The 15836-nt window shown below is 47.9% G+C and overlaps 1 protein-coding gene across 2 annotated transcripts in view; it reads right to left on the reverse strand.

The window, feature by feature from the left end:
- SLC29A1 (solute carrier family 29 member 1 (Augustine blood group)) overlaps positions 1–15836 on the reverse strand; it is an 89373-nt gene that overhangs the window by 50151 nt on the left and 23386 nt on the right. Inside the window, exon 1 of one of the 2 annotated variants that reach the window (XM_082216258.1) lies at positions 15559–15633. The exons of the other annotated variant lie outside the window; for it this stretch is intronic. The gene's annotated coding sequence lies outside the window, so the exon portion shown is untranslated. Of the gene's footprint in view, positions 1–15558; positions 15634–15836 lie in introns of those variants that run through there. 2 annotated transcript variants of the gene reach the window in all.

The following is a 15836-nucleotide window of genomic DNA, read 5'->3' on the forward strand; positions in this document are numbered from 1 at the left end:
AGGCGACGCCAGCGGCAGCCATGCACATCTTCGCGCCAACAGCGTGGGCGTGCGCTTCAGCCACAGTAGACCTGGATGCGGTGCGGCGGGCGTTGCAGGACGACTCCTTCGCGCAGGCGAAGATGGCAGAGGTGCACAAGGGCACGGCGAAGGGCGACGAGTTCCAGATACGAGACGGCTTGCTCTTACGTAAAGGGGCCATCTACGTGCCGGGAGACGAACTTCGCGCCAGGGTACTGCAGCAGCTGCACGACGCACCCACGGCCGGGCACTTTGGCACGGAAAAAACGGTGGAATTAGTCGCAAGGGACTTTTGGTGGCCCAGACTGAGAGGGGAAGTCGCGGACTACGTTGCGAGGTGCGACACCTGCCAGAGGGCCAAACCGGTGCACAAACCACCGGCGGGACTGCTGGAACCGCTGCAAACGCCGTTTGAACCGTGGGAGAGAGTGGCCCTGGACTTTGTTACGGATCTACCCAGCTCGAGAGGCAAGACAGCTGTACTAGTGGTGGTGGACTTGTTCACCAAGATGGCACATTTCATTCCGTGTGCGAAGGTGGCCACGGCGGAACAAACCGCCAAACTGTTCATGGATCACGTGTTCAAAGTGCATGGTCTGCCGCGGTCTATCCTGTCCGACCGCGGGCGCCAGTTCGTCTCGAATTTCTGGCAGAAGCTGATGAGTTTTCTAAATGTCAAGGTCGATCTGGCATCAGCAAGACACCCGCAGACCAACGGGCAAGCAGAGAGGGTCAATGCCATCATGCAGCAGTACCTGAGATGCTATGCCAATCAACAACCTGCGACCTGGGTGGATTACCTGCCGCTCGCCGAGTTCGCTTACAACAACACGAAGCACGTGTCCACAGGGGTGACGCCGTTCTTCGCCAACAATGGGAGGAATCCCAGAACCTTCCCGGGACGGGAGAGAGTGGGGGACGGAGAACCACAGACGGCGGACGCGTTCGCGTCAGAGTTGCAGGCGGTACACGATCAACTCAGACGGCAGCTGGAGCTAGCTAAGCACGCCTACAAGGTGCAAGCTGACAAGCACAGGCGGGTTGGCGAAGAGATCCAAGTGGGAGACTGGGTCTGGTTGGCAGCCCACGCAGTGCCGACCAGGTCACTAGCCAAGAAGAAGTTGGGGCACAAGCAAATTGGTCCGTACCAAGTCGAAGCACAGATCAACCCGGTAGCCTTCCGACTGGCGCTGCCGGAGGGTTCCAGAATGCATCCGGTGTTCCACAGGTCGGTGCTCACTCCCTACAAGGCACCTCACAGATTCCAGGAGCCAGGGACGGCACCGAGTCCGTTCCGGGAGCGGACGGAGACGCGAGGGGTGACGCAGCAAGACCCCATCAACGAGGTCACGGAGATTTTGGACTCCAGATGGGGGGAAGAGGGAGTCGAATACCTCCTAGCCAGAGAGGGCACCCGGGCCAGCGCCAATAGCTGGGTGCCAGACTACGCTTTGGAGGAACCCCTGCTCAAGGACGAGTTTCATGCCCTTTTCCCACACAGACCCATGCCAGCGAGCTTCTTCGACGACTGGCTGTTCACGCCCACACTTTCTTCCAGCACGTTCCATGGATTCGACTCGGACGGGGAACCCGCACTGAGCACCCGTTCCCCAGAAGGATCGCCGGCGGGTTCGGCGTCAGACACCTCGTATTGGTGGGACGATCGACCGGAGGAGCAATGGCGCCGGAAGTGGCTGGAGATGCCAGGTCGAGCGACCGACGCAGAGACTGACATGGACGTGTTCGGGGAGGACCTTGGGTTCGAGCACGGCGGTACAGAGATGGAAGCGGAACAGGTCAACGTCGGCGACCGCGAGGAGGAAGACTCGGAGGTCTTCAGTTGGCGGCCAACCACGGGGAGCGAACTGTATCCGGCATTCCCTCCCGTGATGATGGAGCACCCAGCACCCACACCTGAAAGCGGGGAGGGGGGAAAGGGGGGCTTCGAGGGGGGGATGGATGTCAGGGGTTCAGGAGCAGAGACGCAGAGAAGGGAGGAAGCAGAGAGCGAGGGGGAGGAATCCGAAGGGAAAATGAGTGATGATGACGACCCGAGATCTCCAAGCCTAAGCAGTGAGTCAGAGGACTCCCAAAAGGGAGCCCCAGTGAGCAGAGCAAGGGGGGGATCCGGGGGGACACCCCAGGAGGAAGGGAACAGAGGAGATTCAGAGAGCAGCAGCTGGAAGTCGGGACCCACGCTCATAACTGAGAGCGGCAGCAGCTGGAAGTCGGGACCCACGCTCAAGACTGAGAGCAGCAGGGAGGAAGGTAGCCAGGCATCGGGTTCCGGAGGCTGTCAGCAGGAGGGAGGGCACGAGTCAGGGGTGGTCACGCCCTCCTCAGAGAGCGAGGCAACGGTTAAGAGGAAAGTAGAGAGTTGGGCGCGCGTGCCAAGTTCAAATGCAGCGGAAGCTGGAGCAGTAAGCAGCCCGGAGAGTGAGCCAGGTCCTAAAGCCCGCCGCAAGGAGGCAGAAGGATCAGGGGGGTCAGCGTCAGAGGAGAGTAGAAGGGAGGAGGCCCAGGGGGGCAGAAGGACCCAGAGACGTAGGGAGAGGCGAAGGAGGTGGAGCAAGGCTAGGGTATTAAGCTGGTGTGCAAGAGGCGGGGACTCAGACGGGTCTTCGCCGACCTAGGGCAGAAGGTGTAGAGCTGCACGCTGCAGTTCGGAAATGAAACCTGTAACTTAATAAAGACTCTTATAAAGTGAACGCTGGCGGACTTGGTCCTATGTGAGCTGGGACTGGGTGGCAGCCCTGACAGCAAGGAACAGCCACATAACCACGAGAAAGGCTCTTGGACCCAGGGAAATTAATTGGTACACAATGCAATCAAAATACAGGTCAAGTGAAAGTGTTGATGAGCCCATAGACTTTGAAGGGGGCTTTATAGAGGCAGTCTAGCTTAATTAACCATAGGAAATAGAGCAGAGCAGTGCCCAACCTGGTGACAACACAACAAATGATGCAAGGAGGGAGCTCAAGAAAAGAGGTGGTAAAGGCGCCCCAGCTACTTTAAACAAGTTCAGATCTCCAGGGCTTGATGAGCTGTACCCAAGGGTACTAAAGAATTTGCAGGTGTAATTTCAGAGCCTCTGTCTATAATCTTTGAGAATTCTTGGAGAATGGGTGAGGCTCCTGCAGACTGGAGGTGGGCAAATGTTGTCCCCTTCTTCAAAAATAAGGGAAAAGAAGACCAAGATAACTAATGACTGGTTAGCTTGATGTCAATACCAGGAAAGGTCCTAAAACAAATAATTAAACAGTTGGTTTGTGAGCACATAAAAGAGGATGCTGTGATTACTAAGACCAAGCATGGCTTTCTCCAAAACTAGTGATGCCAGATAAATCTCATTTCTTTCTTTGATGGAGTTACAAGCTTGGGAAATGCTGTGGGCATAGTATATCTTGAATACAGTAAAGCTTCTGACAAAGTCTCCCATGATATTCTTGCTGAAAAGCTGGCAAAATGTAGGCCAGACGAGGAGTAACTCTGCAGAAGACAGAATCGGGATTCAAGAAGACCTTAACAGATTGGAGAACTAGGCCCAAACTAACAGAATGCATTTCAATAGGGCCAAATGTAGAGTTCTACACACAGTCAGGAATGACTCAGAGTTACACTAAACTTTGAGAACTTCATTTAACACAACGGGCCCATCCACTGCATTAAGACGCCAATATTTATTTTTAATTGTATATTTATTGCTTCTTTTTCTTATTGTATTAACATTTGAATTCCATCTTTTTATTACATATATTAGTTCCTAGCACAGAATATTGCAGTTGCTAAACAACAGAAAAATAATTAAGTAGTGCACCAGGAACCTCAGCAATTTTCAAATGCTCTTGGGGTGGGGTTGAGAGTACAGCATTCACCAAAGGCAGCTGCTCAGCCTCTGTTTGAATATACCTCCCCACGTCAAACGAGAGCCCCGCCACTCCAACAAATTAGTTCTTTGGTTGGATGTTCTTACCACTAAGCAGTTTCTCCTAATGTTCAACTGAAATATGTGCTCCTGTATTTTAACCCCATTGGATGTAGTTCTGCCCTCTGAAGAAGCAGAGAACAATTTGTTGCTCTCTTCTATATGACAACCCTTTTGAGTATTTGAAGAGTGCTCTCATGGTCCCCAGCTGTCTTCTGTCCTCCTGCTTATTTATTTATTTTACAATAGTTATAAACCACTTGACTGTAAAAAACAAACAAATCCTCTTAAGTGGTTTACAAAAATAAAGGAAAAGTTTAAAAAAGGCATTTGAAAGCACTCAAAAGATGACTAAAATCACAGACATAAAAGATAGACCATTGATCTGATCCAATAGGGCTCATCTTACATTCTTTGGATATTTTGCTTCCATGATTGCTTCAGTCTCATGACATCTGCTTTGAGTTCATTGCCTCATTTTTATAAAGAACCAAAAATATCTCACGTGCATAGCTTGTTTATGATGCAACCCCTATTTTACCTTTATTTACATTGATCATCTTGGTTGGGAAAGCAAGCGTTGAGGCCAATATGCCAGCAATCCTCTCTGCATGTGACCCAGCAGGCAAATCCTACTCATACCAATTTCTGTGCCAAGTTGCTGAAGGTGTGGTCAGTTTGAACGTGACATGAGGCAGGGAGAGCCAAGTGCTGAACTGGGTGTATTCTATAATCATATGGTTGGATAAACAGAAATGTTAGTTCTTTTGACACTTAGCAGTGAAATTTGGGGGAGCCAACCCAAGATGTTGGCTATGTAGCATCAGGGTCGGCTGGTGAAATCTACTTTTCTGGAACCCGAGACCGCTTGAACTCAAACAAGGTGGTGGGGGGAAATGTTATACTCACCTCATTATGAAATCTGCTTTCAATTCTCTTAGTGAATATAAACTCTCTTTAGTTATTCCATAGGTTTAGGGTAGGCCCCAGGAAGGGCATCTCTCAAAGTTAAGCTATATATCCATTTCTGAGGGAACTGCAGGAATAGAGGGCAAAATGCTCATAATTTGTAGCGCCACAGATCAGTTGGAAGGATCCAGGAGAGCTAAACTGGTTTATATTCATGGTTCAGGTATGGCCTAAAGGAACTCCTGCACCACAAACAATTCCCTTTAATAGCAAACTCAGGTGGTCGAGTGCCGACAGGATTGGAGCCAAAATGAAACAACAGGAAGGTATCAACATGCTCAGCTGAATTCCAAGGTTTCCAGTGGTACGAGGAAAAACCAAAGGGGGCACCCTCCCCACAACCTCCCCTCACAAATGCATATGCTCAGACAGGGAACGTTGAGTTTCAGCTTGGGGGGAAACCTGAAAAAGAGAGAATGAAATGAAGTATCCTGGAGAAGGGCTAACAGGCACTATGAAGAAGAAAACTGCTCCTCAGAGCTGAGGCTATGCTGCAACACTTTGCTGCAAGTCACAATTGTTCCATCTAAAGCCCCAAAGGAAGCAAAATCCTTCCTTCCCAACTATTATGTTCAGGGTAGGACGGATAGAACAAGAGAACACGACAGGTCTTGCAATTAAACTAGTTTACATTTGCGCTGCATATGTACTTTAAGGGTGTAGTAGCATATGTCAGCAAAACGACAATATGTCAGCACCATAGCTGTCAACTTTTCCCTTTTCCTGTGTATTCAGAATAAGGGAATTTCCCTTTAAAAAAGGGAAACATTGACAGCTATGGTCAGCACATAACAACCACAACTAATAAAACCTTGCTAAGGGATACTGCAGTCTATAATAACCAAAATACTTTCCTCTCTCTTGTGGCTAAGTCTACCTTTTACCAGTTTCATGTGGTATGCCAGGTACAGCTGTATCTGGATAATTTGTCCAGAGTAGTCCATACATGGGTAACCTTGAGACTAGATTACTACAATGTACTCCTTGTGGGGCTGCCCTCGGGCCTGGTCCAGAAACTCCAGTTAGTGCAGAAAGCAGTGTGGGGCAGACAAATGACAGGATGTGAACCTCAGGTGAAACACCTGTATTGGCTGCCCATATGCTACCGGGCCAGGTTCAAGGGTGTTGCGTTGATACACAAAGCCCTGAACAACTTGGGCCCAGGATACTTTAAGGACCACCGGAACCTAACTCAATCACTGAAATTATCTGGAGCACAGTGGTCCAACAAGTGGCCTTGACAGCCTCAGCTAAGTTCCAAAGGGGTGATACTAACAGCCATCCCTGTGATACTTTATGATACAGAGGTATATAAATGGTTTTATAAACAAACTATAAACTAGATTCTGCGGAAAGCATTACTGGTTAAGGGACTTTCCATCAAGTACCACCATGGGAGAGGGCTGGAACTAGCCAACCATCTAGTATCCTGTTCCAGAAATATTTGCATGATAGTTGAAAGGCCATTGGGGCTATAAACTAAGGTTCCAGAAAGACTGGAAGGCTTTACGTAAACACATACTTTGTACAACAGAACTGGCACTATCTCTTGATTTGCTGACACCTCTTGAAAATGTTCCTGGCTGCCCTTTAAACAGTGCGCAAGCAATGACCAAACAGCAGACTAAAAAGCATAATTCAGTTTCCACTGCCAACAGCAAAAGGGACTTTTCAGATAAGCAAAGCGGTATTTTCAGATTAGCTAGAATACCCTGGCATTCTCCATGAGCATTAAGTAGCTGGGCTTCTTGCCCCAGCAATCTTTATCTGCGAAGCATTTCCATTATCACTGTAGCATAGTCTTCCCAAAGTAATATATTGCAAAACATTCCATACCATCTTAGTCAGGCATCCCCAACCTTTGGCCCTCCAGATGTTCTGGACTACAATTCCCATCATCCCTGACTGGTCCTGTTAGCTAGGGATCATGGGAGTTGTAGGCCAAAACATCTGGAGGGCTGCAGGTTGGGGGTGCCTGATCTTAGTAGTTCAATCCTATGTCTACTCAGCAGCACACCCAACTGAAGTCAATGGAATTTACTCTCAGGTCAGTGAGGGAGGAACTGCAACCTTAACAAGTTTCTTAATCCACCTCCCGAAACAACCTGACATTCTTGTACATCCACTGCTTCTTCTCCCAATATTTGTCTGCTCAGATGACAAACCACAGGAAAACAATTACAGATGCTTACCAGGAAATGAAGAGTCAGCAGGAGTAACTTTCCAAAGAAAATTTCCATATAATTTTAAAGGAAAAGTGGCTACTTTGGTTGGTTGTGCCAAGCCTAGACTTAATTTATGTTGCAAGAGACAGAAATGCAATAAGTTTCTGCCACTTCTTATGTCAGCCAGTTCCAGAGTGCTAATCTCTTGCAGGAAAACAACAACAGAGAGTCTTGCGGCACCTTAAAGATCAACAAATGTATTATTGCATAAGTTTTTATGGACTTGTAGCATAGTACACGAGAGCTAGATCAGGTGGTTTGGAAGGCAACCAAGTCAGCACAGTCTTCGAATGATGTTTTCCAAAAACTAATCTCAGATATCTGTTAAAAGAAGTAGACTCACACAACTGTCAACATTTCCTGTGTGATAGATGGACTTCCCCTCTTTATTGGGTCATCCAAGATTAAAGAACAGCTCTCCATTCAAAGAACCCAAAAGGATAGAAAGTCTTGCTGAATCAGGAGTTTACTGCTCCATCTTTAAAAACCAGCCACTCCCTGCAACATCTGTGCCATCTGTGTTCTAGGTGTGATCTTAATGCTGGTTTAGTTGTGATTAACTTGAGTGTCTGCAATAACAGAAGCCTCTAGTTACTGGGCTTGTATTTACCAGTGCTTGATGGTTTGTCCAATAATGAGGGGTGCGTGAAGGGGAAGGACCACCTGCCTCACTGATGCAAAGGAGGAAGTATATTTGGTTTCCACCCACCCTTCCATCAGTAGGTGGGAGCCTCTGTCTTGGTTAAGGTACAGGGTGCAACCTTTGAATTTAAGAGGGAGACAGTATATGCCCCAGCTGACACAGTCATTCTTCACATAGCTTTTTTATCCCTAAAATCAAAGCTTTCTGCTGACGTACCAAGCCCCAAAGAGAACAGGAGAGGATCCGTACATTTAAAACCCAAGAAAGCCCTTCCCTTCCTAACAGCCCATCCTTTTCTGCCTCTCCTGGCCCCAGGGCTAAGCTCTATCCCCACCCTGTTATAAGAAGGCAGTGTGGGCCAGCCACGCCCAACAGAACCAACTTTCTGTAGCAGCTGGAAAAGAAGAAGCTTTTGCCCGTTTTCTCCTGGACCCTGTAAAGAGGTCAGTGAGTACTTAGTAGGGGTCCATTCAGGATAAGGAAGAGGGCCCAGCACTTTGCTTCGGGGCACATCTGGAAAAATGGAGATCTCCATTGCTACTAAAAATGAAGTTAAGAGGTCTTTGGGTTTGAATGCAGCTGTTAAGGCCTAAATAGAACTTTTGAAGGTATAAAGTATCAGGTCCCCAACTGAAACAGTATCTAGATCAGCAACCAACAACCTTTTTGGCAAGCGTACAACCGAGTAGAAGACTGAGTTCCTCTGGTGTACACCACCGTATCCATTAATAATAATAATATAATATAACATAATAAATACAGTGGTACCTTGAGTTACAAACGCCTCAGGTTACAAATGCTTCAGGTTACAAACTCCGCTAACCTGGAAGAGTTACCTCGAGTTGATAACTTTGCCCCAGGATGAGAACGGAAATCGTGTGATGGCAGTGCAGCGTCAGCAAAAGGCCCCATTAGCGAAAGCGCGCCTCTAGTTAAGAACAGTTTCAGGTTAAGAACAGACCTCCGGAATGAATTAAGTTTGTAACTAGAGGTACCACTGTATTGTGCCATAATGTGGTTTTGCCACAAATTAGGGAATAGAGAGTTGTGCAACACCGGGCTTTATCCAAGTGAAGGAGTGCAGCACATGTAGCATGAATGAGCAGATAATCTCAGCAACAAAGAGAGGGTCAGTGCGGAAACAAATAAACAGAGTGCATTGTTAGCTGCTGGACCAATACAGAGCATGTCTAGAGTGCCTTGGTTTCTATTATGACTGTATCAACACAACTTGCTCACACCTATCTGAAATTAGAGATAAATGCATCAAGGTTAGTGGGGTGGGACGTTGAGGCAGAGCTGAACTTTGGCACCTTTCATTTAAGAAATAAGCATGGGCAAGGGATCAATGTTCAGATTCTGCACTGGCTTAAAGAGGCAAGGCATACTGGAGAGAACGCACGGCAAAAAGCAACCGCCCCCCCCCCAATTTGTCATTTTTATTTTATTTTAAAAAAGTACCGGTAATTGACTGCTCCTGTAGGTCCCCTACTGTGATGGCAAAATGTTGTGTTTTGTGTGTGTCCCTCCAAGCCGCTCCGTAAAATATGTTTGTTTAAAAATACTTTTTGGTTACATAATTTAATAATGAATGATTTAAAATTGATTAAAAGTAGTGGTAGCTGACGGGGATGTCTTATGTAAGGCGGCTTTGAGAATTACAGTTCTTAATGCAGCTACTTTTCCAATTTGGCCAGACCCATTCTGACATGCACCCCTGCACCCTTTGACAACTAACCATGAGTCAATGTAGCCCTCTGCTGAAAGAACGTTAGCCACCCCTGCTGTAGAACATAAGATTCCCATTCTCTCATGTAAGGGGTTTGGTTTCCTTTAAATTTGCACTAAGTATGCACTTTTTCTGTATCTGAATATGCGAAGGCTAAGTGAGAGAGCTTGAGCTGTATACAGAAAACTATGAGGTTATATGTCCCATCTTCCTATATCAGATACAGTAAGAAGGCTGGCCAGTACAGATCCAAACAGAGGCTGAGAACGCACCATATATTTAAAGCACATGGCTTCCCCCCAAGAATCCAGATTTTTGTGTGGAAGCCATGTGCTTTAAATTTATTGGGGGGGGGGGTGCATGCTTACAGATCTGGGAACATTTTTCCATTTGCACACTACTAATCCATGGTAAGTCATGTTTTATGATCTAGCATGTCATCCAAACATGGCCTACACCTAATGTGTGCATGCATGAGAACAGTGGTGCAAATCCAGGGCTATTTCAGTGTGGGGCTGGAACTAATAAATGAAAAAGAATGGATGAAACATTTCAAACGTGCTGGTGTTGACATAGCCCAGGCATAGGCAACCTCAGCCCTCCAGATGTTTTAGGACTACAACTCCCATGATCCCTAGCTAACAGGACCAATGGTCAGGGATGATGGGAATTATAGTCCCAAAACATCTGTAAGGCCGAGGTTGCCTATGCCTGACATAGCCTAAGCCACGGGTAGGCCCGGGGGCTGGATCCGGCCCAATTGCCTTCTAAATCTGGCCCATGGACAGTCTGGGAATCAGCGTGTTATTACATGGGTAGAATGTGTGCTTTTATTTAAATTGCACATCTGGGTTATTTGTGGGGCATAGGAATTCATTTATTTCCCCCCAAAAAATATAGTCCAGTCCCCCACAAGGTCTGAGGGACAGTGGACCGGCCCCTAGCTGAAAAAGTTTGCTGACCCCTGCTTTCGAACTGCTAGGTTGGCAGGAGTTGCTTTCTTTACACCTTCTCTTACTTAGCATCATTTTTTTAGAGCGACTAGAGAAGTGGAAACCCCACCTATGGTCTTTGGTCCTTTTATGTGTAAAATGAACACAAGGATCCTCCTTCCCTGTTGTCTAAGAGTCAGCTTGCAGGTTGTAAGTCTATCAGAGAGCTCAGCATTGAAATGCTTGTTCTAGGAGTGTTATGACTCACGGAGGCATTAATCTCAATCTTTTTATAACATCTTGTTCTTTCACAACTCTCAGGCCCCACAGTTTCAGTGCTTGTTGTTCCCAAGTGTGGCAAATAGCCAAGAGGTGGGCAGAATGATGCAGAACTGGGAGGTGGGGGGGGGGAATTCCTACTAGTGCCTGGCACAAAGGCTTTCCTCAACAATTTAAATGAACAATTATTACCCCTGCCTGAGATCAAATACACCTGCCTGAGCTCAAGTGTTCGAAACTCCCATTGTTCTAGGCGCATTTTAAGATAGGGAGTTTCATTAGCGCGAGCAGTTTCTGAGCTCTGTGGGTGAAGTATTGCGCCTAAAATTTCAGATTAAAACTGCAGAGTGGAAGGAAAGGAGCACCTTTTGTCTGCCTCCCCACTTCCAGCTACTTTCTGAAGACTGGAGAAGAGACCCTCTTAAGAATATCAGGGGGTGGGCAGGGGAAGGAGTAGACCATGTGAAAAAATGAACATAATATTTTAGCTGCAGTTCATTTTCAGCTTTGTATTCTTGTTATAAAAAAGTGTGCTTAAACATTCCATTGTTGCACCCATAACCTAGGTTTAAGGTGCCATTTAGCTCCTAGCTTTAATATCTATTTTCTAACACTGCCTGAGCTGTAGTCTGTATGAGGGGGCCCTGCCCTCCGGCCTGCTAGTAAGAGCAGTTAGATTGGTAGGTACCTGAGACAAGGGCTTTTCATTGGTGGACTGGCACCTTTGAAACTCCCTTCCTAAGGAAGGCCCCATGGCCCCATCATTGTCAATTTTCAAGAAGATCTTAAAGACATTCTAACCAGCCCAGGTTTGGTTCATTTTATTGTGTGCTTTTTTGTTCTTTTTGCTGCTGGCCTGTAAATTAGCAGGTTTGATGGAGTGCTTTGCTGATATGACGTTCTGTGTTTTATGTCTCTCTACAACTTTTGTGAGCAGGAGTGCCCCTTGAAAAGAGGGCAAGGAATCATTTTAACTTAGTAAGTATAAGGGCATTTCACCACTGTAAAAGTGGATAACGGGTACTTGGGTTTTGTTTTTTTTTAAAAAAATCCAATTTGCACCCTGGGTGCAAATTGAAAGCTGAGAGGGTGCATGTGTCAGAAGGAAAATGAACTGATTTTGATATTGAAAAATGAATTTATATTGATTGATATTGATTTTTATATATTTGTATTAATGTAATATTTTTATATGTAACTGTGCATACTTGTAATATTTTGCTTAAGTTGTTGTTTCAGTTTTTATATAGTTTAGATATATTTTAAATGTATTAAATGGTATAGAAATTAAATAATCAATCAATCAATCAATCAATCAATCAGATCTCCCTGCCTCCCCTCAACTATGAGAGTTTGGAAATCTGCTGCCCATGAAAGTACACACTACTGCTGCAGGTGCTCTGACTCTGCAAAAGGCAGCCTCATCTATACTTTGATGGATGGATACAAGGAGGTACTTCTATTCCTGAAGGATGTGCCTCTTTATCTGGAGTGAATAAATTTTTGCAACTGCTGGAAGATTTAGCAATAATTCTGCACACCACAGAAAAACAATGGGTGGAATTCAGCTTGACTTTGTCTGTAAACTGACCCCACACCTATAACATTCAGTCTATTTTTATTACTTTATTACATTTTGCCCTGTGCAACCACCCCTAATTGTGCAACATCTTGCCTGCTGAATAATTCTGGAGAATTCAAAAGTTTGCCACATCTTTGTAATCTTTCAGTCGGTCCAAATAAAGGTATTACCCAACTGTGGAAATTGGAGTTGTTTTCTTACAGAGTAACAAGGCTACTCTTGTTATCTTAAAGTGCTCAGTATATAATAGCTTAACTCCAGAGTATGATCATCATGCCTGATAAATACTGAATGCAATACATTGTCATTATATTAAATAAAACTGTACTTTTATTGACAGCCTTACACAAATTGTTTCTAATTAAGACCCCACATTTATAATATAATCCAATACCACTCACAACAGCATGAAGTCTATGCCAATCCCAAATATCCCTATTAAAAATCTATGAAATATTCATTTATTTATTTCCGTCTTCTTCCCAAACTGTCTTATCTCCTTATGCTTTGCTACTGAAATGCTTTCCCAAGCTTTGAGATATAGACACACTGAATAACTCGTTGCTTTGCTACAATAAAATACTTTGTTTTCCCTATTCTATTTCTCTGCTGAATGTGCATGAAGAAAGTGCATTTGGAATGGGAGCAATTGAAGGTTCCCTTCACAATTTGCCCTCTCCCTCATCTTCCTACTATCCTGCCTCAATCCATCTCCAATTGTAATGTTCACTTCTCTAGTTCCATCACCCTCAAACAGCCAAGTCTCCTGCTCCTTTAATGCATTCTGCTCTCTCTCTCTCTCTCTCGCTACCCTTTATGCTTGAAATTGCCTCTCAGGACACCTGTACGATGCCACTTGCCTTACCTGAGAAAGGGTTGCAGCTTAGTAGCACAGCACAGGTTTTGTATGCCGATTCAATCCTTGCCACCCCTAGGTAGGCCTGGGAAATGCCCCTCTTTGAAACCCTGGATGGCCACTCAGTGGAGTAGCGTGGGGGGTCCCAGGGGTGCCAAGGTCCTGGGCACAGAATCTGGTGGGGACTGTGCAGAGATCCCCATGCCCTGCTTTGCTCCAGTGGTGGGGGCTTGGTGAGAGCAGAGAGTGAAGGGCAACTTCCGTGCCCACCCAGCACACGCCTGCCCAACAGTGGTGAGGGCTGGGCAAATGCATTCCGACACCACCTGGTGAGCATGGTCTGCCCCTGCCCCAGGTGCCGGCAAGCAGCGTTACGCCACTGTGGCCACTTCCAGTCTGTGTAGACACAGGGTAGGGAACCTGTGGCCCTCCAGATGTTAGACCTACCACATCTGGAGTGATCTAGACAGACCAAGGCACTTTCCTAATTTCCTGCTTGCTTCAAACTGCTCCTCAAAATCCGATGATGACATAACCCCATGAACCTACTCTAAAACCCTAGGCACATGTAGCAGCTAAAAACCACTTATACGCACACATCCTTTCTCCCACCGAAAAAGCCTGATTAATCCGGCCAATGGCCTAACTAACTAGTCCAGCATCCTGCTATCACAGTGACCCATATCAGATGCTTGTGAAAAACCCACAAGCAGGACCCAAGCATAAAAGTATTCTCCCTTTCTGTGGTTTCCCGCAACTGCCATTCAAAGCCTGCAGAAAGCCTGATCATCTGATGCACGGGGCGGGGGCGGGGAGTGCTATTCTGCTTGGTCACTATCTTTCCTCACACAGGTGATTGACTAGGGAGTAGTCTCAACCGCCTGTCAAAGTTGACTGTGAGGGGAAATAAAGATATGGCCCAGGTTCTCCACCCCTGCTTAAAAAAGGCAGCACACTAAGGCAGTGGCGTAGCGTGGGTTCTCAGCACCCGGGGCAAGGCAAGTAATTTGCGCCCCCTAACCCGTGGATTTTAGCACTCGAGTCTCTTCCGCGCCCCCCAGATGTTGCGCCAGGTGCAGCAGGCCACCCTGCACCCCCCACGCTACACCACTGCTCCCACCACAAGTCTTCAGGACAGCCATCCGAAGGCTGATGCGGGGAGAAGGTCTCTCCGCCCCACCGCCAGCCTTCGGAGGAGGTCCGAGGACAATGGGGTTCCTGCTTCCTCGAGGAGGGCCGGCCAAACGCGCCCCCCCCAAATGTTGCGCCCGGTGCGGCCGGCACCCCTGGCACCCCCCACGCTACGCCACTGCACTAAGGTTGGGTGAGATCTCTCAGGAATACCGAACAAGATCCAAGAAAAAGCAGCAATCGTTGCATGTGGGTACAAATTAGTTATACCACTCACACAATCCTGTGCACAGGCAACCATCCGTCGGTGTGCAAAAAATAAATAAAATGGTGTGCCCAAGACCAGCTCACAGGACTCTCTCGCACAGTCTACGCTAACCATCTCCATGCAGTATGGAATAGCTCAATAAATGTAAGGGGTACACAGCTTACACGATCGCCATCTGGAAAGATAAGCAATTCCTTTTAAGACGAACGGCGGCGCTGCGATACGTCAGAAACAATAAAGGGATTCCAGTGGGGGCGGTCCCCATTACCACGAGGTAGGAAGAAATCGTTACTCTTTTATTCAAAGAAAGGGGAACGGCTCAGAAGCTCTTAAATGTCGAAAAAGAACAGAGTATGAGGTGGGCGAAGATGGGGAAGAGCCCCCCAGCCCCGACCGCGGGCATCCTAACCCCCTTCCCGCCAACTTCTTCCCGCCAACTTCAAAAAATGTCACCACCGCCGCTACTTGGGTGCCTCTTTCTTCAGAGAGAAATCAGCGTTACTCTGGCAACCTACGTTTCAGGGCAGCGGGTGGGGAAAGGGGTGAATGGAAGGACAGAGATCTATAAATACAGACACTAAGTTGCTCGCGCCCTTAGGATCTGCTCTGCCGCCTCCGTGAAACCGGAGCGACTCCTCGAGCCGCCTGCTGGAAAGGAAGAAGCAGAGCCGAGTGCCAGGCTGGCACCGCTCGCCTCGTGGCCGCGGAGCGAGCAAGGCAGGAAGCCCATCTCCGCCCTCCGCCAGGCAGCGCCTCCGAGCAGCAACAGGCACCTGCCACTGCGCTCCCCGCGCTCGTCCCTCCGGGGAGAGTTGGCTCCCGATGCCAGGCACACGCGCCACCACCCCGGCCCATCCATCATCGGCTTGCGGAGCCACGTCGCTCCTCCCGGCTCGGGGGGTCTCTCCGTTCCTGCCTAGCGCCTGGGCCCCCCGGGCAGGCAGCGAGAAGCGGTTCCTTACGCATGCCAGGCGAAACTCACCTGCGCCGCCTCAGCCGCTCCGGCCCCGCGCTCTCCGGTCTCGGCGTGCAGCGTCCTCGCGGCGGCAATTCCATGCAAGGGGCCGGCTCACTCCGGGGCAGCCCCGCCTCGTGGCCCGCCTCCTCCTCTCATCGCGCGCCACTGCAGGGACTCGCTCGGCTTGCAGCAGCCGCCTCCTTTCCCGCCTTTGCTGGGCACCGTGCCTGGTGACTGTGCCCTGGGCCTGGACCAGTTGGCAGGGCGCTTCCCAAATGAGGAAGGCGGCTGGAAGCCCTTCGTTCGGGATTCGCCGTG

The sequence above is a fragment of the Podarcis vaucheri genome, assembly GCF_965113315.1.
Source record: "Podarcis vaucheri genome assembly, chromosome: 3".
Taxonomy (NCBI): Eukaryota; Metazoa; Chordata; class Lepidosauria; order Squamata; family Lacertidae; genus Podarcis; species Podarcis vaucheri.